We start from the raw sequence: 12,814 nt of genomic DNA, 5'->3' as shown, positions 1-12,814 counted from the left end.
GGGTTATGGGCTGAATGCAGGTTAGTGGGACTGGGTGGGAGAAGATGTTCAGCATGGATTAGTAGGGCCGAACTGGCCTGTTTCTGTGCTGTAAATGGTTATATAGTTACTGCATTCCCCTATCTAGCCTGCTTGTCACATCATCAAAGAATTCCAACAGCTTTATCAAGCAAGATTTTCCCATAAGGAAACCATGCTGGCTTTGGCCTGTCTTGTCATGTGTCTCCAAGTATTCCATCGCCTCATCTTTGACAATCGATCCAACATCTTCTCAACCACTGACGTCAGGCTATAATTTCCTTTCTGCTGCCTGTGTTCCTTCTTGAATAGTGAAGTGACATTTCCAATTTTCCAGTCCTCTGGGACCAAACCTGAATTTATTGATTCCTGAAAGACAATTTCCAGAACCTTCACAATCTCTACTGCTTCTTTCAGAACCAAGGGTGTAATCCATCTGGTCCAGGAGACGAATCCATGGAAAGGTGCAGCCAGTCAGAATTTTAATTTCATGGGAGTCCACATTTCAGAAGTCTTTCGCTGAAGCCGGAAAATTGACCCAACTGTGAAGGAAGCACACCAACACATGAAGGTTGTGCATAGTGTCGAAGGTTGCCGTAGGTTACCACAGGATATAGACAGGATGCAGAGTTGGACAGAGAAGGGGCAGATAGAATTCAATCCAGATAAGTGTGAAGTGATGCATTTTTGTAGGTTGATCATATAGGTGAAGTGTTTGGTTAAAGACAGGACTCTTAACAGTGTGGAATATGAGATGGACCTTGGGGTCCAAATTATAGATCGTTCAATATTGCCACACATGTTGATAGAGTAGTTAAGAAGGTTTCTGGAATACTGGCCTTCATTGGTCGGAAGATTGAGTTCAAGAAATGTGCGGTAATGTTGCAGCTCTATAAAACTGTTGAGGCCACTTTGGAATAATATATTCAGTTCTGGTTGCCTCATTACACAAAAGATGTGGAAGCTTTGGAAAGGGTGCAGAGAAGATGAACCAAGATGTTGCCTAGATTGGAGAACATGCCTTATGAGGAAAGTTAACAGACAGAGTTTTTATCTTAGGAGTATAAAGGGATTAGAGTTGACAATAGAGGTCTACAAGATTATGAGAGGCATCAATCATGGACCTTTTTCCTGGGGCAATAATAGAAAATACCAGCAGTCATGTGAAGAAGGTAAGGGGAGGAAAGTTTTGAGGAGACACTAGGAGTTAGGTTTTTACACAGTGTTAGAAATAGAAGTACCTTAACAGAAATTGCTCGAGACAAAAATTGAGAACAAAGAACATTTATTACAACAACAATGCAAAGTTGGGTGCTTCCCCTTACCCTGGGAATACACACATACACTGGGGCTCACCCAACTTTTATACAGTGAATTTCAGTATCAGAATACCCACCCCCTTACATTCTTCTGCCCCCTGGATTGGTTTGGCATAGGCAATCCTTCCTGCCTACGTGCAGTTTTTGGAGGACCAGGGGGTATCCTGTCGGTGTCCTCTCATGTTATTATCCCCATTGTCCTTATTCACAACCTTGCCCTTGTCCCCATTCACACCTTTCCAACTCTCAGAGCTACAGTCCCTTCATTTGCAGAGTTCGCTAATCCTGTCTAGGGTTTACTAATTTAATATGCCTAACTTGATAAATCTGTGTATGGCTTACTAATTATATATGTAGAACTTGGTACTTCTGTCTAGGGCTAGGAGACCCTTATCTCATCCAGAACATCTCAACTTCCTACATTCTATTATTCCTTACCTCCCCTTATCTTATTCATACGGTGGGCTCACTGATCCTGTCCAAAAGACTAGAAGATTCTAATCTTACATAGGCTGACTCTGTTTCCTGCATTCTAATTTCCATGCTTAGCCTGTTCTTACTGGTTTAATCCATCACTCCACATGTCTGCACTAGTTTCCCCATCTTTCATATTTTTATGTCAAGTTTCCTCATCTCTCACAATCCTCACTTCTCTTTTAGATCAGTGTCACTGATCTGTCAAATAAAATGTGCTATTGCTAAAGTTGGTCTTTCTCCCAACGAATTGGTGAAACAGCGCCTTATTAGCGCCCCAGTGTTGGCTTTACCCAACCTTAATAAGTCTTTTGACCTTTATACTAACGCAAAAAGGGGTGGAGCAACCGGTGTTTTAACACAAGAAAAGGCAGGCAGCAGGCAGCCAGTTGCTTTTCTCTCAAAAGTTTTGGATCGAATTGCAGTGTCATGAGCATCCATTTGGGAAACACACACCCCTTGAGTTATAGAAATAAGGGTCCGCAAAATCATGAAATGAATACCAGCCTTTAGGTAGGGGAGCACCACACTGACCAGAATAGTGAGTCCTGCTGCTATCAGGGCTGTGAGTATCAGGCTCCAGTTCTCAGTAAAAAGTCAAGTCCATCCCACATCAGTCCAAGGTTGCCAAGTCTGAACATGGGCATGGGAAGATTTTTGTCGAAGTCCTGAAGCAGTGTCTTTAACCGCCTGACTGTTGTAAGCATTGTCAGTCCTGATTCTCGCACAAATGCTGCCTCCAGCACCCAACGAGCAATAGAGAGCCAGGTGGTTTCGTTGAATCATTGCTTGTAGCTGTAGTCTTCCTTCAGCCCCTACATTCAGGGCCATCGCCGTCCGTTCGGCGACGATCTCCAAAGCCGCCTGGAGTCTGAACAAACGATTTAAATGCCCAGCACCTTTAGTATTCTGGAGCTGTTTACTTCGTTGATAATTGGAACTCCCCTTACAGTGGTGGGTGGCATTTAACAGTTGGACTGGCTGTGTAACCCAAAGGATGCTTTAGAATAGCACAGGTTGGGGAGGGGTGTTTCTTGTAACTTAATCTGTGAGTTGTAGCCTGCCTGCGAACATTAGCATATGTATCAACTCTCTCTCTACCACATGTACAATCCTGACAATTATCCTGTCTGCCTTTGTGCCCACATCTACCTTGTGCTAAACCATTAAAACTGATGTTGTAAATATCTGCAGAGTCCAAAAACCCATTAAAATCATCATATTGAGAGGTGTTCTGTGCCCCTGGTCCATATTTGAAATCTACATTAACCCCTAAGCAGACAGTTCCTGTAAATATTTATTGATATATTGGTCATTAGCCTCAGGGATGGCAGTATCAGTGTGGAATCCCATGTAAGGAAGACCAAACATCATCTCATATGGTGAGACAGCAAGGTCTTTACGAGGAGCTGTGCGAATCCTGATTAAAGCTAAGGGCAAGCATTTAATCCAGGAGAGGCCAGTTTCCTCATGAAGTCGAGTGAGCTGGTATTTCAAAGTCTGATTCATTCGCTCAACCCGGCCCGAATTCTGGGGGTGCCATGGGGTATGGAGCTGCCAGTCAATGCCCATTCTTTTACAAACCCCCTGGAGTACCCGAGAAGTGAAGTGTGTACCACGATCCGAGTCGATGGTCTGGATCATCCCATACCGTGGAATTACAGAATCCAGCAGTACTCTGATAACGGTGCTGGCACGATCATTCGGGGTCGGGAAAGCCTCAACCCATCGTGTGAAATGATCTACCATCACCAACAGGTACTTGTAAATACCTATCTTAGGAAACTCTGTGAAGTCCACTTGTATGCGTTGGAAAGGGCGTACAGCGATATCGCGACCACCAGGCATTACCTGGCGCATGACCTTATTAATCCTCTGACAAATTGGGCACCCCTGGGTACTCTGTTTGGCTAGAGTGTAAACACCTGAACAATGAAAGGAGCGAACAAAAGTGTCGACAAGTGCCTGGGCTCCCCAGTGTGTCTGTTGATGGAGCTGGTCAAACAGTTGCCGTGCCAAAGCTTTATTCAGGACTTGGTGTCCTTCGGCTGTCCACCACAACCCATCACTTGTTTGACGCATCCCCTGATCCCTCATATAAACCTCCTCCTCTTGTGAAAGGATGGGAGTCTTTTTAAGCTCCTGTGGGATGGGGAGGAACAGCTGCATGTTTAGCAGCTGCATCTGCCTGTCTGTTGCCCTGTGCTTCAAGGCTGTCACCAGTTTGATGACCCCGTACATGGACCACAGCTATTTCCTCAGGTAAAGTCAGAGCCTCCAAGGATTGGACAATTAGGTTCTCATGCATCAATTTCTGTCCTTTTCCCGTTATCATTCCCCGTTCCTTCCAGATTCTCCCAAAGGTGTGTACTACCCCAAAAGCGTATTTTGAATCTGTGTAGATTGTGCCCACCTTATTTTCCAGACCTTGGAGAGCTCGACAGAGGGCATATAATTCGCATGACTGGGCTGACCAGTGACCGGGAAGGCGACCGGCTTCAATAACTACCCCCTCATTTCCATCCACTATACTATATCCGCTATAGCGAGTGCCATCAATACAGCGGGAAGAGCCATCAATAAACCACCGTTCTCCCTCCTGTAAAGGCTTATCACTCAAATCTTCTCTAATCTTAGTCTGCAGGTCTATCACTTCCAAACATATATGCTCTAACTCATTGATTGTGTTGGGAGAGGTTGGAGCGACTAAAAAGGCTGCTGGATCATGTTCTCTACTTGTAGTCAGAGTTAGATCATCCCTATCCATCAAGATCGCTTCGTATTTCAAGTTTCTAGAATCTGTAAGCCACCTACCAGCACGCTGTAACAGAATATTGCAAACGGTGTGAGCAGTGTGTACTATCATCGGGGCACCAAATGTAATTTTTCGTGCTTCTTCAACTAAAATAGCAGTGGCTGCGATAGCTTGAACACATTCTGGCCAACCACGACAAACAGGATCCAAAACTTTTGAGAGAAAAGCAACTGGCTGCCTGCTGCCTGCCTTTTCTTGTGTTAAAACACCGGTTGCTCCACCCCTTTTTGCGTTAGTATAAAGGTCAAAAGACTTATTAAGGTTGGGTAAAGCCAACACTGGGGCGCTAATAAGGCGCTGTTTCACCAAGTTAAAATTATTAATCTCTTCTTCCTTCCAAACTAGTGCTTCACCCCCTAGAATCGCGAGTTTATCGTAAAGAAATCGAACTAGATTAGAATAATTTTCTATCCAAATTCTACAGTATCCCACTAGACCAAGGAATTTCCTGAGTTCTTGGGCATTCTTAGGAGGTGGGATCTGTAGAATACCTTGTATCCTTTCTGGACTGATCTTTCTGGTTCCCTGACTTACCAAATGACCCAGGTATTTAACCTCTGGTTGTACGAATTGTAATTTGGATTCACTCACCCTGAGACCCTTCTTTTCGAGAAAATTCAAAAGTGCAATGGTATATAGTTTAGCTGATTCATACGTCCTTCCCATAAATAATAAATCGTTGACATATTGAATTAACTGACAACTCTCTTCCCGAGGAGCCTCCTCTAATATTTGTTCTAGGACCTGGCCAAATAAGTTTGGTGATTCCGTAAAGCCCTGGAGTACGGTCCACCTGTATTGATTTTTACGTCCCGTAAAAGGATTCTCCCATTCAAAAGCAAACATATCTCTGCTCTTTGCTGCTAACGGGCAGGTCCAGAAAGCATCCTTGAGGTCAATTACGCTAAACCATTTACTGTGGGGATTAGGTACGACAGGGAGACGGGTGAGAATAATTTTGTTTAGTTCCCTCAAGTCCTGTACTAATCTATAGGTACCGTCTGGTTTTTGGATGGGTAAGATTGGGGTATTAAAAGGTGACATACAATGTTCTAGAATGCCATCTTTCACCAATTGGTCAGGTACTGGCTGCAGCCCCTTTCGGCCAGGCATTGGAACGGGATACTGCTTTTGCCTAATAATCTGCTCAGGATCTTTTAAGGTAACTCGCAGGGGAGGGATATGTAACACTCCTCTAGTGCCTCTTCCTGCCCATACTCCAGGATTTATGAGTTCCCGATCCTCCTCACTTAATACATATAGGTGAACCCCAATACCTGATTCTTGTGGTCTGGTGCCGATAGCCAATTGATCTTGTAAATCACATCCCAGCAAACAAACTCCAGCTTGGGGAACTAGTAAGAGATCCTCCGTTATAACCTTTTCTCCCATCTGTATCCTAACATCTCTTAATACAAGGACCGGGAAATCTCTTCCCCCTACCCCTGAAATCATTATTGTCCCTTCTATCCTCACACCCTCGGGTGGGTGTGTGAGAGATGGGAAAATTGATCTAAAATTATGAACATGGAAGAAACTAAAGTTCATCAGTAAATGGCTGTAACCAGTACAAACAGGATGAACTTGGGGGTTAGGATGCAGGAAAGCAGAGTCAGCACGATTAACATAAGAATCTTCTAGTCTTTGTGACAAGACCATAAGGTAAGGAACAATAGAATGTAGGAAGTTGAGGTAGTCTGGATCAGATAAGGGTCTCCTAGCCCTGGACAGAAGTACCAAGTCCTACATATCTAATTAGCTAACCATACACAGATTTATACATATGAAATTAGCCAACCCTAGATAGAATGAGTCAACTCTGCATATCAAGAGACTGTAGCCCCGAGAATCAGGAAGGTGTGAATAAGGACAATAACATGAAGGGACACCGACAGGATACCCCTGGTCCTTCAAGTGTACTGAAACTGCACGTAGGCAGGAAGGATTACCTATGCCCAACCCATCCAGGGGGCAGAAGAATGTAAGGGGGAGGGAATTCTGATACTGAAATTGACTGTATAAAAGTTGGGTGAGCCCCAGTGTGTGTGTGTATTCCCAGGGTAAGGGAAAGCACCCAACTTTGCATTGTTGTAGTAATAAATGTTCTTTGTTCTCAATTTTTGTCTCGAGCAATTTCTTTAAAGGTACTTTAATTTCTAACAAATGGGGGATCGTCCGGGATCACACTCCCTCCACTGACAGAGTACCCCGACGACGAGAGTAGGTGCACCCCGGCTGATTCAGCTGGACTCACGGGCGACGGGTGGCTGGTCAGTGGAAGAAGCGAGTGATATCCGAGAAGAGGCATTGAGAACAAACGACGGAAGGAAGCGCACTAGAGCAGTACTACTAGAACTCGGTAAGAGTATTTTACTTGTTTATAAGCATGGGAATAATGGGTAGCAAGGAGGAGAGTCCTGGTACAGGATGTGAACACCAGATAGCTACGTACAGCCCGCTTGGGTTGATGTTATCTGAGTGGGGCACAGGAAAGACCCGTGGCAAAGAGAAACTGACAATGATCAGGTATTGTTGTATTGAATGGGTTAAATACCCGGTTAAAGGGAGCTCCGTGTACTGGCCAAAATTCGGATCCGAGGATGAATGGATGTGTCAAGCTTTGAACCTATGGCTCTATCAAAACCAGAAAGACAATGTTGAGAGCAGGGAATATGCAGCCTGCTGGCTCAAGGGACCCATTGAACAACTGGTTTTGAATGAGAAAGAATTCAGGGATAAGAGAGAGGAGGAACCTTTTGTCCCTGAATCACAGGGTTGGGATGTGTTACATTCCCTCCCTCCACCTTATGTTCCTCCTATGCCGGCTCCTATCTTTCCTTCCCCTCCTATGACCTACCCTTCTGCACCTTCCCCACCTCCCCCACCACTAGAGAAGAGAGAAGAGAGCAGGAGTGGTATGATAACTTGCTCACAAAGCACTCGATTACCACCTCTGTTGGCAGGAGAGAGAGGTAACTTTAATTCAGAACAGCGTGAGACTCTTCAGGAAGAAAGGGCAGAACCCTTTGATTCATTTCCCAGGGAGCAGGAACCCAGACCTAATAAGCCAGAAACCAATTGGATGAGACCACTGCGGGAAGTTCCCATGGGAGAGGGTCTCGGTTTCGTAAATGTGCCCCTGACCAGTACTGAAGTGCGTAACTTTAAGAAAGAACTGACCTCCCTGATAGAAGATCCCCAGGGATGTGCCGAACAGTTAAGACCAATTTTTGGGACCAAATATATATACAATATGGGGGTCTCGACATAGAATCCCCAGCAGGGGAACAATTGGTACTAACAGGTTTTGTTACCAACTCAGCCCCAGACATTAGGAGAAAATTACAAAAGACAGAAAATTGGCATGAGCAGGGAATAACCCAGCTTCTACAGATCACACAAAAAGCATTTGTCCAGACATCTGAGGATAAGCAGAAAGCAAAGGCTAACATTTTGATGCAAGCAGTTAAAGTAATAGTAGATGAGTAACATGGAAAAAGGCACGGACTGTGTGCCAGCTCCTGAATATTGGGAGAAGCGTCGGGAGTGGGAGAGTAGAGACCAGAGATAATTTCATAAATCACGACTTCCCACTTCAGTCACTGACCAATATTGATTAAAATTCATGCTAAAAATTAAATGTCATAAATGATCGTTTTTCAATACTGTAGAATTAGCGAATTTAACTACCAGTTAATTCCAATTTATGAAATAAATTGTATTCAAATGTGATTTTGCACAGGGAGTACCTGAGAGTTGTGATGTTATAACATTTGCAGGGAGAAATGTTTGCGCAAATAGGGTGAGTTCTACACGTCTTATTTTAAGTGTATGTAAGATAAAGAAAGGATCTGATGTGTAAAGTGGCTGGATCAGCCAGTTGAAGGGGGAGTGTGCATGTCCCTTTAAGTGCACTGTGGCACTTGAAATTGAGGCTCCAGGCTCCTGTCTTGCAGTTAGAGGTATGGAGCCCTATCAATAGATTTAGTACATTTCTTCTACACATTCAGCAGTCAAGGTCCGTGAGTTTAAAGATCACCCACCTCTGGAGAATAAAGATACCTCTGGGGATTCTTATAAGTTTAATCATTCATTTCTCTGATGCATTTTCCTCCAGAGTGAAATTAATGCCTCAGCACAATTTCTCTGTATTGCCGCTGTTATTTAATTCATGATAACTTTCCCCCATTCATCAGGTTTATATTTAAATCCGGTAGTGCGGAAGTTACATTGTAAATAATCACGGAGGTAAACCCTGCGCAACTGGATTCAACTTAATGGAGAAATAAACCTGCGAACTGGTCTATGGTGGTGTGTGACTACTGCAATAGGTGGAATATGATTTACATTGGTGGCATCGTTCAGAACAATTGGGCGCATAGGAATAATAGCATTAATTACTCACAGATCTTGTACCTGATACTATTCACTACGTCCCGGCTTCAGGACTGGGAAATTGGCATGGTACAGAGAAATTGGCATGGCACCAATATTTCTTGATTCAATAATGACTCCACAAGCTCCAGGATTCATGCAGCTAAACTTTAAGTGCAATATTATAGAAACTAGCCGGTACTTAAATGATTGTGTGTGCAATCAACATTGGAAAAATATGAAAGGTAATACAGGTGCTCCCCTACTTATGATTTTACGATGACACAATAGCATGACTGTCATTTACTTTCATATAATGTGTTAAAGGTCATCACAAGCATCATTGATTTCCTCGTTGGTTAATCACATTTTCGGAAAGCTTACAGGGACTGTTGGGAGAGAGCAAGGTAGTGGGATCCGTATGGGGACTGATACAGCGCTGTCGTTAGAGAGTGGGGCAGCGGGATCAGTATGAGGACTGATACAGTGCTGTCAATGTTAGACAAGGTACGTCTCCAATTAAGATTTTTTTCAACTTATGCTGGGTCTGCTGGAACGCAACCCTATCGTAAATTGAGGAGCACCTGTGATGTTCTTCTATCTAAAGCCAGCTTTAGATAAACTCTTATCATTCTGACAAATCCAGGTCTAAGTCTAATTTTCCTCCAGCCTTTGAGCAAGCGCTTCCACTGCTGCATCTTACTGATCACCTCCTCACCAATGAATCAGAAGACCATGGTGTATGACACTCACTGCACAAGCAGTCTGAAAATGTGTACAAGCCTGTTCAACTTCATTTTACAAAATCAGCAATCGGTTCCAGGCTCCCCAATGCTCTCTGTGGAGAGAAAATTGCCAGATTTTTACCCTAGTGAAAATCTAGTGATTGGTTATATGTAAAAGCATGGCAAGAGGATCAACTAAAACCTGCCTGGGATGGTCCCTGCTGTGTACTTTTAATTACAGACACTGCAGTAAGAACAAGAGAGAAAGGCTGGACCCACATTCAAAGAATTAAACCAGCTTCTGAACCACAACATCACGACACACAGATTCAACCCTCAACCTGGCGTGCAGTTCCTCATCCTTCAAACCTGAAACTTACACTGCGCCGTGACAAAGTGCCGTAATGTTACATTTATTGTTGTATTTTAATGGTTTATACAGTTATTGTTGTATTTTTTATTGCCGTATTTTAATGGGTTTTACATTTATTGTTGTTTCCTATTTTAATGGTTTATACAGTTATTGTTGTTGTTTCCTATTTTAATGGTTTATACAGTTATTGTTGTATTTTATTGCAGTTTTTAATGGGTTTTACATTTATTGTTGTTTATTCTTTTTTTTGGAATATTGTTCGTTAAATGGATATGTCACTTCAGTACTCGCTATGTTTTAAGTCCTCCTGGAATAGGGGCAGCAGAGGTTACAATTGTGCTCCTTTAGAATGTAGACAGGGCATAGATTTAATGTATAGTCATAGTGGGATATGGGTTAACAAGGGATTCCAATACGGACCAGGGGAACTGAACAGCTTTAGTGGAGTACATCTAATTTGTATCTTAGCCTACACAGGTATTAAAGACAGGAGTTTTAAAGCGATAGCACAAAGGACATGGTGGGACAAAGACAGACAGAATGGTAGTCAGGATTGTACATGTCGCAGAGAGAGAGAGTTAATACATATGCTAATGTACACAGACAGGCTGCAACCCACAAGTTCAATGATACCCATGCTAATGTTAGCAGACAAGCTGCAACACACAGTTAAATCACAAGAAACAATCCCCCCCCAGCTTGGTCTCTTTTCATCACCCCGTGAAGGGGAGCACCAGTTACCAACAACGTGAGCTGCTTGACACTTTAATATCAGGCTCCAGACAGCCTTCGGAGATCGGTGGCCCTAGGGTTCGGGGCTGAAGAGGACATCAGATACTAGCCACAATTCAACGGAACCACCTGACTACTGCTACTCGTTCGCTGCTGAAGGCAGCGTTTCTCACAGACTGCTACTTGTTCGCTGCTGAAGGCAGCGTCTCTCACAGACTTCGTCAGGACAATGCTTACAAAAGTCGGGCGGTTAAAAGACACTGCTTCAATGTTTCAACGTGAATCTGCCCATGCCCATGTTCAGACGTGGCAACTTCGGACTGATGTGGGATGGACTAGACTCTTTACTGAGAACTGGAGCCTGATACTCGCAACCCTAATAAGCAGCTGGACTCGCTACTCTGACCTTCATGGTGCTCCCCTACCTAAAGACTTTACACAGGTGTTACATTTCGGTTATTGACCAGCTGGGTAAAACTACACCTTACACTTGAAAGATCAGTATTACTGATCTAAAAGAAAAGTGAGGAAGGGGGTGGGGGGGATCAGTCACACTGACACTAGTAACCAAAGATCAGTAACACTGATCATGGTGAAAGATCAGTATTACTGATCTAAAAGAAAAGTGAGGATTGTGAGAGATGGGAAAATTGATCTAAAATTATGAACATGGAAGAAACTAAAGTTCATCAGTAAATGGCTGTAACCAGTACAAACAGGATAAGCTTGGGGGTTAGGATGCAGGAAAGCAGAGTCTGCACGATTAACATAAGAATCTTCTAGTCTTTGTGACAAGACCATAAGACTAAGATAAGGAGTGGTAAGGAACAATAGAATGTAGGAAGTTGAGGTAGTCTGGATCAGATAAGGGTCTCCTAGCCCTGGACAGAAGTACCAAGTCCTACATATCTAATAAGCTAACCATACACAGATTTATACATATGAAATTAGCCAACCCTAGATAGAATGAGTCAACTCTGCATATCAAGAGACTGTAGCCCCGAGAATCAGGAAGGTGTGAATAAGGACAATAACATGAAGGGACACCGACAGGATACCTCTGGTCCTCCAAGTGTACTGAAACTGCACGTAGGCAGGAAGGATTACCTATGCCCAACCCATCCAGGGGGCAGAAGAATGTAAGGGGGGAGGGCACTCTGATACTGAAATTGACTGTATAAAAGTTGGGTGAGCCCCAGTGTGTGTGTGTATTCCCAGGGTAAGGGGAAGCACCCAACTTTGCATTGTTGTAGTAATAAATGTTCTTTGTTCTCAATTTTTGTCTCGAGCAATTTCTTTAAAGGTACTTTAATTTCTAACAGGTGTAATATACTAGACCGGGCTACCCTGGAATATACTAAGAATATCATCCTATCACTGTGGGGTCCTATGTTTAAATTTACCAATGGTACTCCGTGCAGCCCCGTGTATTGACTGAGAACCGTGACTTTCCTATTCATAGTCTGTTTCCATCAGGGCATACGATCGCGTCTCCCTGGCTCGCATGGGGCACTCTCTCTTGAAGTGTCCCTCCTTGTTACAATAGTAGCAGACCATTGTTCCCACTTCCCACTTCCTAGTTGGGTCTCCCCGGGGTCCCGGGAATGGTTGGCGTCCCCGGAATCCTCCTCTACTCCTTCCTCTACTCTGGACCCTATTTCCCCACCCCTGGCTCTCCTCCCAATGCCCAGGAGCTGGCACAAAGTCCCTACCTTTTCCTTGCTGTCCCTCCACAGCTCCCTTAAATGCCTGCATTAAAATCTTAGCCTTTTCCTTCTGCTTATCCTCAGATCTCTGTATAAAGGCTTTTTGCGCAATTTGTAGAAGCTGGGTTATTCCCTGCTCATGCTAATTCTCAGTTTTCTGTAATTTCCTCCTTATGTCTGGGGCTGAATTTGTAACGAAATTCGTTAATTCTAATTGTTCCCCTGCTGGGGATTCTATATCCAGACCCTCATATTGCTGTATAGCCGCACGCAATCTA

The 12,814-nt window shown here is 43.7% G+C and overlaps 1 long non-coding RNA gene across 1 annotated transcript in view; it reads right to left on the bottom strand.

Annotated features, from left to right (window-relative positions):
- Window positions 1–409: 409 nt before the first annotated feature.
- The window catches only part of LOC138750469 (uncharacterized), a 32,385-nt gene continuing 19,980 nt past the window's right edge, over window positions 410–12,814 (bottom strand). The window contains exon 3 of the long non-coding RNA XR_011349348.1: window positions 410–560. This is a non-coding gene — a long non-coding RNA (uncharacterized lncRNA). The remainder of the gene's footprint in view (window positions 561–12,814) is intronic.

The sequence above is a fragment of the Narcine bancroftii genome, unplaced genomic scaffold, assembly GCF_036971445.1.
Source record: "Narcine bancroftii isolate sNarBan1 unplaced genomic scaffold, sNarBan1.hap1 Scaffold_152, whole genome shotgun sequence".
NCBI classification, from domain to species: domain Eukaryota; kingdom Metazoa; phylum Chordata; class Chondrichthyes; order Torpediniformes; family Narcinidae; genus Narcine; species Narcine bancroftii.
This window is presented reverse-complemented; position numbering and strand designations above follow the sequence as displayed.